The sequence below is a fragment of the Phalacrocorax aristotelis genome, chromosome 7 (genome assembly GCF_949628215.1).
Source record: "Phalacrocorax aristotelis chromosome 7, bGulAri2.1, whole genome shotgun sequence".
Lineage (NCBI taxonomy): Eukaryota > Metazoa > Chordata > Aves > Suliformes > Phalacrocoracidae > Phalacrocorax > Phalacrocorax aristotelis.
The window spans coordinates 13,428,719-13,442,974 of record NC_134282.1 but is presented as its reverse complement, the minus strand read 5'-3'; positions in this window follow the sequence as shown (position 1 = coordinate 13,442,974).

Below are 14,256 nucleotides of genomic sequence, written 5' to 3'. Positions count from 1 at the left end.
CGTTTGCAAACTGTAGGGCAGTGCATTTCACAGGAAGAGAAATAAGCAAAGAATTTTTTCAATGCCACAGGCAGTGGCACTGTAGGCATGGCTGATGGTGCAAAATTACATATTTGTTGCTATTATCTCATGCTTGCTGGAATGCTTACAATTTAAGCAAGTCCAGTGGAGAGCTACCAAGATGATCAGGGGACTGGCGCACCTCCCTTATGAGGAAAGGCTGAGACCTGGGTTTGTTCAGCCTAGACAAGACAAGACTATGGGGGGATCTTCAGTGCTTATAAATATCTGAAGGGTGGGTGTCAAGAAGATGGAACCAGACTCTTTTCAGTGGTGCCCAACAAAAAGACATGGGGTAATGGGCACAAGTTGGAACACAGGAAGTTCCACCTGAATATGAGGAAAAACTTCTTTCCTGTGAGGGTGCCAGAGCAGGGGCACAGGCTGCCTGGGGAGGCTGTGGAGTCTTTTTCCCTGGAGACATTCAAAACCCACCTGGATGCGTTCCTGTGGCCCCTGCTCTGGGTGTGCCTGCTCAAGCAGGGGGGTTGGACAAGATGATCTCCAGAGGTGCCTTCCAACCCCCACCGTTCTGCGATTCTGTGATTCCACTTGCTTCTATATTAATAGAGAAATTTCATGGCTATCCTGAAACTTCCTGTAAAGGTTATTAATCTACATGTATGCTTTTTATTCCTTTTGCTTTTGGCAATATATGCTAGTAATCAGAAGACTTTTAAACTAATACTTAAGTAGGAATGTTGCAACCACAGAGGGGCAGAATTCTCATCTCTGCTTATATCCCACCTTGTCACACTGAAGGCCACCAAAATATATAATTTGCCTTGCAGAGGATTCCTAAAATGAACAAAAACTTTTGTCATCATTACTGCACTCTCAGAAGTTAATAACTAAGAACTTTGGAAAATGCAAACTCAGATTATTATTTCACGGCTCATTTTAATCCAATACAGTTTGCAGAAAACCAATGCAAAAATGATACTTATTTATACTCTGAGCTGACTGGGCACTCCCATTTTTGTCTGTTGCAGATATTTCACTGTGCAGATAAGAACTAAGGATTCATTGCAGCAGAAATAGAGCATGGGAAGGTGTGTGACCCTATAGTGAAGTGCCTTAGGCATTCACCTGTTGTTGGAAGAGGGGTGCAGCCCTTTCTCCAAAGTCCTTAGGATTAGATGTGATTCTGATTCTTTCACAATAAATAAATAAGGCAATGCTAAGAGCGTGCAGTATTTCCTCCATAAGAGTAAGATTCATATTCCACAGTTCCTACCTGCCTCTCCATGCTTGAATTTTGCTCTACTACGTCAACTTAAAGATGCTCATTAGTTATATGTAACCTGAAATTCTCTTAAGGGAAAAAACAAGTAAAAATCAAACCATACAATCATATAGAGCTGCTGAAATTTCTCCACTGCTAGATGCTTTTAAATATTCTTTTATTTCCATATAACCCTGAAATGTAAAAAACCCAAAATTAATAATTCATTTTAGAATGACATCAGCTTGTTTGTAAAATACAAATTTCCTTCTGCCTAAACCCAATGAGTCCTGGGGAGCGCTATGCACTGCTAACACTTTCGGTTTAACATCAGTTGTTTGCCTCTTCCTGATTCTGTCATTACTTTTTTCCCCTTTGTCCTGTAACTGTGCTTGCCTGTCAAAGTGCTGCACTGCAGTTTTCTAACACCATCTCCTGCTTGTTTGACTTACGCTATTCTCTTCTTTTATACTTTCTAATAAATCTTTACAAAGAACAGTACCCTAGGCACTCTTGCTGCAGCAAAGGAAGTGTTTTCTGACCACGTCTGCCACCTTCTCCATAATCCCATTTATTCAGTTTCTAAGTTATGGTCTGGGAAGCACAAGGAAGGATAAAGGGGCCATTGAGCAAAACACTGATAAGACAAGTATTTCCCTAAATAATTCAAGTATTTAAGTCAGGTAGCTGAGATCAATAAAAAGAACAAAGCCTACATTATCACAATCTGCACATGTTGTGGCTTAGCCAGGACCACTGGCAACCCTCCACCCCAAAATTAGAAAAGATTATTTAAAACAGACACTACTTCCTAGGTGAACCAAAAATTGTAAGGGCAGGAAACAAACTCCATTTCCTCATAGGCCAAATCTTCTTAGAAAAGACAAAAGGAATACCTAGGGGAGTGGAGCCACAGCTTGAGACTTAGAAACCTCTGGACATTTCCCCCTTGCATTTCATCATCATGGTGCAAGTTAGGAGAGGACTGACAACAGAGAGTAAATAACTTCTGGATTACTTTTGTTTTTAAATTAATCAGTGTTCTGCAACATAATTATCCCATCTCCAATGCGCACTCTCATAATTCTTATTTTTGTTTCTTTCTTTTAATACGATTCATTCCAGGGTCACATTGCAGTGCATATGCTAAAAACACCAGGGTGTTTCTAAAGTGCAGTGCAATGCCAGGTGGATATGCTGGAGCTATCTCATTACCCAAGGGCAGCAAAATGCTTTATTCTGGCTAATTACAAATGTACAGAAGCAGGCTATAATGTTTATAGTCCTACATAATACAGCATTATTCCACGCAGGATGCACCAGTTTGAATGTAGCATGGGTGCATCCAACACATGATGCCATTGTGTCACATAGACATTCTCTTCAATCTGCTTTATAGATTTTCAGCATTTCTCTACTGATGAAATACAGCTTGCTGTACGTGAACTCTGCCAAACATTTTCCTGCATCTTCTAGAGAAACGTTTGGTGTAATTCTGCAGTTTAAGAGAGAACAGCAGATGAGATAAGACCATGGGTGTAATCCAGAATGGTTTTTCATAGGTTTGGGATTGCAACATAACAGTTCATGCTAGTCTGTTAGTAATATTCCTCATTAGGTAGCCAGCCAGTTTATGAAAACGCTACAAGGGTATACTTGTTGTATAGCATTCTGTTATTTAAATATTTCTGATTTTCTAGGAAGAAGCCACTGTTATTGGCTACAAAAATGGATAGCCTGCTACAGAGGAGCGTAGAGGCAGTGAACAGTACAGGCTTATACATAAATGTAGAGGAAATACATAAATAAAAGAGCAGATACTATCATTTTAAGATACAAAAGGAATATTTCAGTAAAAGAACTGTACCACTTTCATTTGACAGGTGTTTTGTGATCTGGTATTGAATATGTCTTCTTGTGAGTGGAGTCCAAAATTCTTTATCACTTTCAGGACACTATTTTAAACAGGCAGCTTAATTACTGCCTGCATTCACTAGTTTTCTGCAGGGTATGTGCACTCTACAGTTAGTTTAGAAATACTAAGCCTTTGGCAAGCAGCAAGCATAATATTATCTTTGGTGTCTTGCCCTTTGAAAGTATTTCTAGATACCTGAAGTAGACAACTGGCAGCTTTATCAAAAGCTGGGAATTTGCCATCATCTAAGTATCAGAATTTCTGAGTCTGTCCCTAAAATCATGCCCTTTCTGATGGGTAGGTAAAAATTGGCATCACAGAAACTAAGCCAGGCACTCATTTCTTTTGAAGGTCTATTCTTCAATATCTGTCTTTAAATATCTGTCTTTAAAATCTGTCATCTGTTAAAGATAGATGTGTCAAGAGTGTTAGAGAACATCTTTGAGGAAACTACTCACATGTGCTTTACATCTACTGCTTGCTTTCCTCTCTTGTTTAGTTCATCATTGAAAGGAAATATTTTTTCTTTCATTGCTTGCTAGAGTGGCAGGAAGAATGCATTCCTCAAATTTAACTCTGAACTCACAGCAGAGCACGTATCTACCTCAGCTCCCCACTGAGCAGAGCAAAGGTAACTTGGAAGGTCTACACTGTGAATTGTCAACAGTTGGGTGACTACCCCAGGGCCACTCCACCAAGTTCACCTCATGGGTGGAGTTCACAGTTATAAAATCTTACCCACGGTCACACTGACAGGGCTTATTAGATCACACACAGCACCACACCATAGCAAGTCGTCAGCATCTGCACCCAGCTGGCTTAACCTGAAGTCCACTGAGGCTGTCCCTGAATCACTTTCTCAGCTAGCTGGTGCCAGGTCAATACCCCATCAATTTTCTTCACATCCACCCAGCAGACATTCGAGGCATCTCTGGATTTCCCTAATCCTGCACTGCCTGTCAATCAGGCTGGTTTCTTGTTCTCTAACATCAATTACAGTATCCAGCAGATGCTGTAAATTATACCTATAATGATACTAAGCAGTTTCTCACATCAGCTCATGATCCCTGGAGAACAGTTTGTATCTTAATTGTTATTAAAAGCTCATTTTACTTAAATATAATCTTTTGCAAATGTTTATAAAGAGAAAAGTATGTTCATAACACAACCATTTAATCACATGTGGACTGAAAGTGTCAAAAACATGGTAAAGCACCACAGAACTCTGACAGCCATTTACTGTTCAGGTCATAAGAAAAAAAGCAGACCAAGAGTCATAGTCATTTATGATATTCTCTCACTCAGCAAAATTTTTTAGGATGAAGCGCAAGTATTGAAAATGCTTAGTGTTTATCTATCAAGCAACACCATTGTAAATATTAGAATTTATTGCACTTATTAAATTGTCAAAAGCATCTATTCTATTGGCATTTGGAATTGGATACAGGCTGAGGCATGAAAAAAGTTACCTACGACAGCACTTAGATAAGTGCCACTTCTCAAAACCCATGCTGTGTCAACCATCATGTGGTTCTCCCACAGGAACAACTTTATTTAATTTTTTAAAATCAAAGTTATATATATACACACACTTGCACTGTTTCAGCTAGGAACATTTAATGTAACTACAAATGAAGGTTAGGGTCAAAATAAAATACAGCTGCAGAAATATTTCTTCAATTTTTAATACTACTCCAATAATTATTGCTGGATATTAACGAGGAATAAAAGGGAGTCCTTTCTGAATGTGACAAAGTGTTTCAACAATCAGCTTGCCATAATGACCTTGACAGGGATTTAGCAGTGAATCGCCCAATTCTGAGCTGATATCAGCCAAGATTCTTTGGAACTTGGAAGAACGTTATAAGCTGACAGTGGAAAGTTTAACACTCTCTGGGAAAATCTTATATGCAATTATAAATGACAGAAGGAAATTGCACTGTATCCTCTCCTTACTGAAAAAGCAGGGGCATGACAAATAAAAGATGACAAAACATACATCTGAGTTATTGGTATTGCATTCATTATATAGCCAATTTATGCAAATAAAAATGTCTAAGAAGTTAATCAGATGACAGACATTTACATGAATAATGAGAAAGTCTATGACATCTTCAAAAAGAATAAAAGAGGAATGATCTTTCCTACATCAGGATGGGAACTTAAGTAAAGAAGCTAGTTTTTTCAGGGACAGGATCTCTAGTGCTGTGAGTTGACTGATATTACAAAAATAGTTATTACAATACCATATAACAGCAATGATTCATCTACTCTCATATTCCCTGGCAGCTGATATTTCCTAAGTTCTGTAGGAAACTTTTCTATTGGGTATAATTTCTATACAGGTTTTGTATGGGGCTTGCAACTTTTTCAGAATTTGGTATGTACTACTGTCAGAGGGTAAAATAGTAGATTACTTTCTGCTCTGGTATAACATCATAATAACTGTTCAGCTAACCAGTTAAACCAGCACAACACTGAGCCAGCAGTGTGCCCAGGTGGCCAAGAAGGCCAACAGCATCCTGGCTTGTATCAGAAACAGTGTGGCCAGCAGGAGCAGGGCAGTGGTTGTGTCCCTGTACTTGCTACTGGTGAGGCTTCATCTCCAATACTGTGTTCGGTTTTGGGCCCCTCAGGACAGGAAGGACATCAAGGTGCTGAAGAGTGTCCAGAGAAGGGCAACAAAGCTGGTGAAGGGTCTGGAGCACAAGTCTGATGAGGAGCAGCTGAGGAAATCGTGATTGTTTAGCCTGGAGAAGGAGGCTGAGGGGTGACCTTATTGCTCCCTACAACTACCTGAAAGGAGGTTGTAGTGAGGCAGGGGTTGGACTCTTCTCCCAAGTAACAAGCAATAGGACAAGAGGAAATGGTCTCAAATTGTGCTGGGGAGGTTTAGATTGGATATTAGGGAAAAGCTCTTTACCAAAAGGGTTGTCGGGGATTGGAACAGGCTGCCCAGAGAGGTGGTGGAGTCACCATCCCTGAAGGTATTTAAAAGATGTGTAGATGTGACGCTTAGGGACACGGTTTAATGGTGGACTTGATAGTGTCAGGTTTATGACTGAACTCAATGACCTTAAGGGTCTTTTCCAACTTAAATGTGTCCATAAGCACTGCCCTCAATTTTTTCCCAAACAAGTAAGAGCAGAAAGTTGCTGCAGCACACAGAGATACAGATAAAGAAAAGCCTCACTTCCCTGGATCTGAGTTACACAATAGTGTTACATGTCTAAGGAGAATACAATCTCAAGAAAAAAGTATACTTAAAGCTAGCACAGAAGAACAAGGTAGTAAAACGTACAAAGGCAGAGCAATTCTGGTGACCTGAGATATCCATAGTAGTAGGATTTCCCTGGCTCTGCATCCTATACCCAAGAAAAACAAATAAAACATAAGCAAGGTTTTATGGAAAACATCATTCTGTTTTAGCTGACAACTCGCCAATAAGAGAAAGAAGGAAATTCATTGCTTGGTTGTTTATTTCAGAAATAGGACTGCATATAAAAAGTGAGTTTACTAAGTAATACCATGCTTGCTCACCAGCAGCCTTGAGGCGTACGCGTTCCCCACTACCTCCTATTGTTCGTTCTCTGTGTATGTCAGAGGGGAGTCAAAAGTACTTAGGGCTTCTCTGATATATAGGCTCTCCCTAATTCATGCAAATTCATCTCCTTTCTATCTTTTTGGATTGTCCTCCAAAGCCAAGATTCATTTGACTGTTTCAAATCAGGAACAGTATTTTTAATTTTGCCATAGAACACTGAAGTTGACATTTAGAAACAACATATGTAAATGTAGCAATTACCCAATTTTAAGCTTATGTAAAACTTAATTGTCTATTATTTGAAGTTTACATATGTTAGTTGCTTCATATATATTTGAAGGATTTTCTTAAGAAACATTTACTCCAGAAGTGGGTGATTTTTTGAGATTACAGAACAGATCATTTTGCATGTTTCAAGACAGATTAATCTGCATGGTTGTGACTCGGGCACAAGCAGCCCTGCTTGAAATACAAATTCTCATTCTGACTCTCAAGACAAATTATCCTGACACTGGTGAGAAAAGCAACCAAGTTGCTCTGTAGTGATCATTGCAGTGCTGACCCAGAAGTAACGTTTGGAGCCCTTTTGCACGTTTTCAGTTTATTAGATAGTTGTTGACTACAGAGTCAAACAGTGTGGTCCCCAGTCTTGTTCACCCATTGTCCCATATGTTCAATAGCAACAGTGGATCCACTACAGGTCAACTGGATCTCCTAGATTTGCAGATCCACTATGTACTTCCTATTTTTTGTAATTTATAGTGTCACAGCAGCCCACATGGAAATGAAACAAGCGTTTGTTCCAAGCTGCATCTCAGAAATTTTGCATTTCAAAGTTGGAAACCAACTTTAAATTTAAATTATATCATAACAACACACCTGTTCTATTAGGCATTCAAGAGCCTGGCATTCAGAGCAACAACTGACAATAAATACTAATAACAGTAAGAAAGAAAATAAGTGTAATGAGCAATCTATCCTAAGAACTTATGGATGCTACCTAACTTAAAGATACCATCCTTTGATCTCCTTGTCTTCTGTGAGCTGCATCTCTATTGAAAAAAGCTTGTTTACTGCCGAATGTTAAAGGATAGATTAAGATTAAACAACCGATTACCCAACCTGCGTATGGCTATCCAGCAATGTTGAATAATTGGAAGCAAACACTTTGTTCTCTGCCTAAGGATACATCAAAGTTTCAGGGCCAGAAAGACTGAATCGATTGCTGTTAAATGTTGCCGTATAAAATTCAGATTCAAATGGATTCCACACTGCTGGAGCCCCTATATATGCTTCCTTTCATCTTTCAGGATAACCAGCACTTTCTGCTTCACAGCAACAATCCAGATGAGGACCTAAGCCCAGCACACACTTTATCTCACTAACTTGCATTATTTACCATGCCCATTACACATTAAGGAGCTACTTTAACTGACTAGGTAAATTCTATGCAAGGTGTTGTGAGGCCTTCCTTAAAAGACCTGTGAGAACAACACAGCTGCCATTTATATCTTATCACTTATGCTGTTTTGCGAGTGCAGATGCATATGGCTTGAATCCCTTATTACTACGGAGCAGGAATAAAAGTATCAAAAACAATGAGCTATATCTGAAAATCAGAGTAAGGGCAGGGTTTGTGTTTGTAAGATGCTGATGTTCAGCTCAGCCTTGGATCAGATTCAGAATTTATAACTGAAGAAAATGTTGTAACCTCATCCAGAGAAAAAATGCAGACGGATCCTAAAAGCTGCAGTACAACAGATCTTACATTATTTTTTTCACTGTAATAGAGATACTGGGACAGTTAATATATTCTAAAATATTATTTCTATAGTCCAGTATTAAAACAATCTGTTTGGGCATAATTAATTTTACTGACATACACTTATTTTAAAATTTTACTTTTTCTAAAACCTTTTTTTAATATCTTTGGAAACAATGAACTAAACCAGCGTTACCTTATTAATAATCTTGGACTGAAAAAATTGAAATTGCCAGATTTATATTACAAATTTAACTATGAGCAACTTCATCATTTTAGATGTAAAACACCTTTGAAAAATACAGTACTTAGTTTAGGTGCCTTATTACAAACTTGGAGCTATATACAGAGCCTGATCACTAATATCCTTCGTGTCCCCAAACTCCGCGCAGCTCAGTCAGGAAATTTTAGACTCATTTCTAGAAGTACCACCTACCAATTAAATATTGATGTGCAGACTTGGTCATTTATTGTAAAACCCTTCAAAATTCAATGGCACAGATCTGAAATTACTTTAATAATTCATATGAGCGTGCATTCTATTTTGCACTCATTTATTCTTGGCATTTTACAGGGACAATCTTTATCTTGCTCAATTACAGAAAACATGAAAATACAAACAGACACCCCGAAATAAATCACCATGACAGCACAAACTGCCTTTTATTCACTGTCGCTGCATTTCCACTTCTTATAAAGGACAATTAATTTAAATACAAATTATGTGAGTGTCTGAACCAAGAAAAACATGATACTCACTATTTTGGGAAAAGACTGTGAAGACAGACAAGATCTAATGGCCACTAAATTGAGACTTTAGTGAGTGAAAAAGGAAGCAAATTTCAAATCTGAGAACCTTTCAAGGATAATTCTACACACTTTTCAAACAGTAAGACGCCCTGTTGTCAATAGCTCAGATAGCACAGAAAGACTGGTGTTTTCTCCTTTTTGCTGCAGTGATTCGAAAAGCTAGAACACATGACAAAGCCTCTACCTCTTCTGATTGTATTTACATTTTTAGTGGAATTTTACGTTTTGGATGTCATATGCAGAAATAATATTTAAATAAAAATAAGAAGGAGGGTGAAGTCTCAAAGTGGTAGAAAATTAGGCTTTTTCTGAGGTATATGTGAAAAAATTATATTAATGAAGTTACAATTTTTCGTTGGAAATTACCAGAAACACATTTAGAAAAAATCCACACGACCTGAAATTAATTGGCATCAACTGTGTCTAGAATTCTCTGACTTCCAAAACGTTAATAATTTTACTTCAGAACTGATCTCTTAAGGAGCAATCTGACCTTTAAGAAATTAACGTTTAGCAGAATATAGATGTTGCAAAATATACCTTTATGAAAGTAGTGGTATTGCTATTTCCTCTCTCCAACTACCAGTTCTTCCTCTCTCCAATAAAAATATTTCAAGACCCGTAACACTGAACTAAACTTTGCATAATACTGGATTGAAGAGCTTTTAATTTTTTTTTTTTGTAGGAATAATTCTGTATTCCTGCAGTAAGCATCTCTATCTTCCTCTCGCCTCACTGAATGTAAAACATTTTCCACTATACACAGAACTTTCACATAAGGTAAAAATACTGTGCATTACTTCTTTTCTGAGCACGTTCATAACAGTATCTCTAACAATGTGCCTTTTCTTTTCCTCAGAGAGAGACAGAGAAAAGTAATGTAATACATAATTTTACAGAAGTCATTATAAGCTTGAACAATTTTGAAAATAAGATGTGAGGAATAACTTCTCCAGCGAACTGAGGCTTACAGAATAATTCTGTTAAATGTGACTGGGAACAAAAATGTTGTTGAATATATGCTGTTGATATTGTGATAATATCTAGAGTTTGGAAGAAAGTCAGTAGCAGGTTTTATTTCCAGTTCTATACTAACATTGTAATTTATTCACACAGGGGTCCAAAAAGGCATATGTGTTCTCATAAACTGTCTAGACACAAACATTTTGCATTGAATATACAGTACTATACTGCCTTGCTCATAAGTTATTTCTCTTTACAAGCATATTCCTATCAGCTCAAGAGTGAAATCACTTTGCGTTCCTTCTCTCCACCAAAGACAATACCAGAGTTCTGTCTAAGCATATCCCATTCTACTGTTTGATTTCTACAGGGTCTTCTTCAGATCGTCATTAACATATCAAAGCCACTGGAAGCCAATCCATTTTGTAAAATATGTTTCAAAAATAAACTAATAGCACAGTTACACCCAGCTTTAATAATGTTACAGGACAAGAAGTTACATTATCTCTTACTTTGGTCCCTTCATCTTAGTGTAGCCAGTTTCTCTCTTTACTAAATAGTTTTATAGTTCAAGATTCTGTGAAAGATTTAATTATCTGCAGCAAATCAGATGCTCTGCATCCTGATCTATTCTCTATATATGTTCTTTTTTTTTTTTTCTTTCCTTAATCCTTTTATCATAGGAGCCACACCTCTATTGCTTTTGTGCTAAGTAAAGGAGATTGTTATCCTATTATTTTAAATATTTCACCTGAAAATGGAACTTAGGCATTCAGTATGCCATTAAACACTGATTTGTCCTGTTTCTTTGCATCACAGCCTACTAATTATTATTTGTTCTATTATGTACTATAACAAAACAGTTACTGATAAAGTAATCTTTAGTGGCATGACTGATGTCAACAGCATTTTGGGAAAAAGAAATTTGAGCTTTCTATTCTATTATTAAATATCCACTAATTCCATATTTCTCTTCTCTAAAATTTAGCTGCTTTTACAGAAGGTGACAATTAAACAAATGGTTAAGCATTTCAGTAAATCAGAATCATACTGTGTTACAGATGCACACTCACTTTTTCTTCACTGTGTTTCCTAAGCCTTGTACAGACAAGGTCACTGTCCTGAACCTACTCATGCAAGAAACTCCACTGAAATAATTGGGAGTATTCTTATGCAAGATGAGTACAAGTTTGCACAAAGATGTTCTGATAGAGAAAAACTGGATACATTTTAAGCTAATTCTGGAGTTGCATCTGAGCTCTGGATGTCAATGCCCTAAAAAATCACAAGCTGAGTTTAAAAAATGATGAGCACCAACCTAGAAGCTAACTAGAAGCAGATTCAGTCATCAATGGAAAGTTCTAATAGCATATCAGCTGCTTCTTTTGTTGTTTGCTTTGTATTTTGCATCCAAAATGTAGTGTCAAAGCCCTTGAGGCAAAGCTTTTTCATGATATTATATATACATTGAAAAGGGTAAATGCAATAGAGAGATTTAGGCAGCAATGTTGGGTGGTCTTTGGTTTGATTTTTTTTTTTTTTGTGGGCAACATGCCAAACTTAATTAGTTTGCTTCCCATGCCTGCCTGATTTGATAAGAAATAATAGCAACTGAGGGTACCTGATAGCAAGGAGCACAGACGATAGTATCTAAGGCTTGCTTTCTTAAAACAAACAAACAAACAAACCCAAAACAATTTATCAGAAATACTATTTATCATGAAATGGTTTTCTATTAAAGATTCTAAAATATGATCCATCAATATCTAGCAAATATATCCGATTTGAATAACTAAAGTTTAATTCACTGTTTGTGGTGATAAATAAAGAAAGATGTTTGGAATACAGAACTGGATCTTCTCAGGAAAAACATTCTCACTAAAGACTTATAGTGACGCAAACTTGAAGCATACTAAATTTTGGAAAAGCAATTACTGGTGTCATCATAATTCACAGTATTTTGAGTGGTTTGGCTAACTATCATTTATTTCCACTAGAATAGCTTCCAACTCTATGCTTTACATCTGCTTCCAGGACCTGATGCAGTGCCAGCAGAAGTCTAAAGAAAGGTCCAAACTGATTTAGATGAGTTTTGTATTAAGACTTTATCTTCTATTTTGGCAGAGATATTTAACTACACATGGGATCTTTCACGTAGTTCCCTTCATCTGGGAAGTCACTTCCCTAATATCACGGATATGCATTGAAAGCAATATATCACTTGCCTTTTAACTCCTGTCCACCTGTATATTTATAGTTAGGTAAATCGATGACGATGGTTTAAATAAAGTGGATTCAAACAGTGTTGTAACTCTTGTTTATACCAAGTCCACTCATACTTTTAAGGTGAAGAGGGTCATTACACAGAGCTAGATTATAATGAAACAAAGCCATGTGCTTCTGCCCGCAAAACACAAAGAAATTAAGTGTTCCAGAACTCCAGGCTCTTGCACCAATTGCTTCTGTTTCAGAATAAATCTCCTTTAAATGTTCTGTTTGATGTCAAAGGGCTGGAACCAACAGACCACAGTTATGTTAATATTTTCATTGATCTGGAATGTGCTGCTTCTACTCAATGTTACATCCATAAATACAGAGAGAATGCTGAAATACCCTAATTCCATTAATTAATTATAATTGGCATACGTTCAAGTAAACTCAGAATTAGGCCCAAAGGGTCAATAAAAACTGAAATTTTAGATAAAAGGATTTTTGATGTAGCTAAGAATGCTAGCTTAAGCACCTTCTGATGTGGACTTCCTCAACTGAAATCTATTAATAACAATGCCAACAGCAGAAGTTTCAGATCTGGTTTTCACACATACCTTGTGGAACTCCATTCACTCAGCAAATTGCATGCTAGAAATTACCTTCTGCTAGATGAATGGAAAAAAACAACACTTGCTCAAACAAGTAGCAGAACTTTTTCTGTTCTCTAATGACATACGCTATGTCTTTGAAATATTTATATCTCAATAGCCCTTTCTTTGCTTGCTTCCTCATCTCCCCAGGCACAAGCTGTACAGAGTTGTGAGGACCCTCCCCAGACCTCACGCTTTGCCAGGGAAAAGATCGTGTCCCTGCATCTGTGGTACTCTCTCTACTCTCGGTACCATGATTCCAAAGTGGCCCAGCATGTTGAGATATGCTTCATAATGTTTTAGAACATTAACTTCTTAATGCAGGAAGTTCACACGCTTCATATACAATTTGCATAACTAGTTTATGTTGGTAGATGAAAACAAATGTCAATGCATTAAAAGCTTACTAGAAATTCACGTTTAGCATTCAGAACTACTAGTTAGGAAAGTAACCGATTCACAGCCTTGTAGTGATGCAAAGTCTTCCTCCAGGGCTGTTCGTTCACTCCAATGCAAATGATGGAGCTGGTCTTTATTTAGTACCTGCTGGAGCCTGGCTGCCCAAAATGATAAGCCAGTTCTAGCCAGATGATTATTTACTGCTCTTGTTGCAGCTGTAAGCAAGAATCAGTTACAGAAATGTAGCATGCAAAAATGTAAAATCAAAAGGGTATCATTACTCTAGTACTAGCAAAAGAACTGTTGCTGTTATTCCAGCAGACTGCTGCCTTTAAGAGAATTAAACACTGACAACTTCATTCACTCCCTATTTAAGATGATTGAAGTCAGATTATATTACAACCTCTCTATCTCCAACTCCCTTTGCAGTGTAACTTCCATCCAAAAATCAATCCTGAAAATATAATTGATTATACAGGACAATTCTAGCTTTCATTTTCAGTTAGGAGCTGAGGTGACAGACTGGGCAATGCTGATGAATACTAAATGGCCTGCAACTGACTTTATACAACTATCATGCCAAGCCTATAACATATTGAAGTACATAAAAAGTAGAAAATACAAAATCCATTTTAAATTATATAGTTATGAGCACTGTACTGGGAGAAAAGAATTACCCAATTAATGTCTACTATTTCAAGATTCAATCCTTCTCTG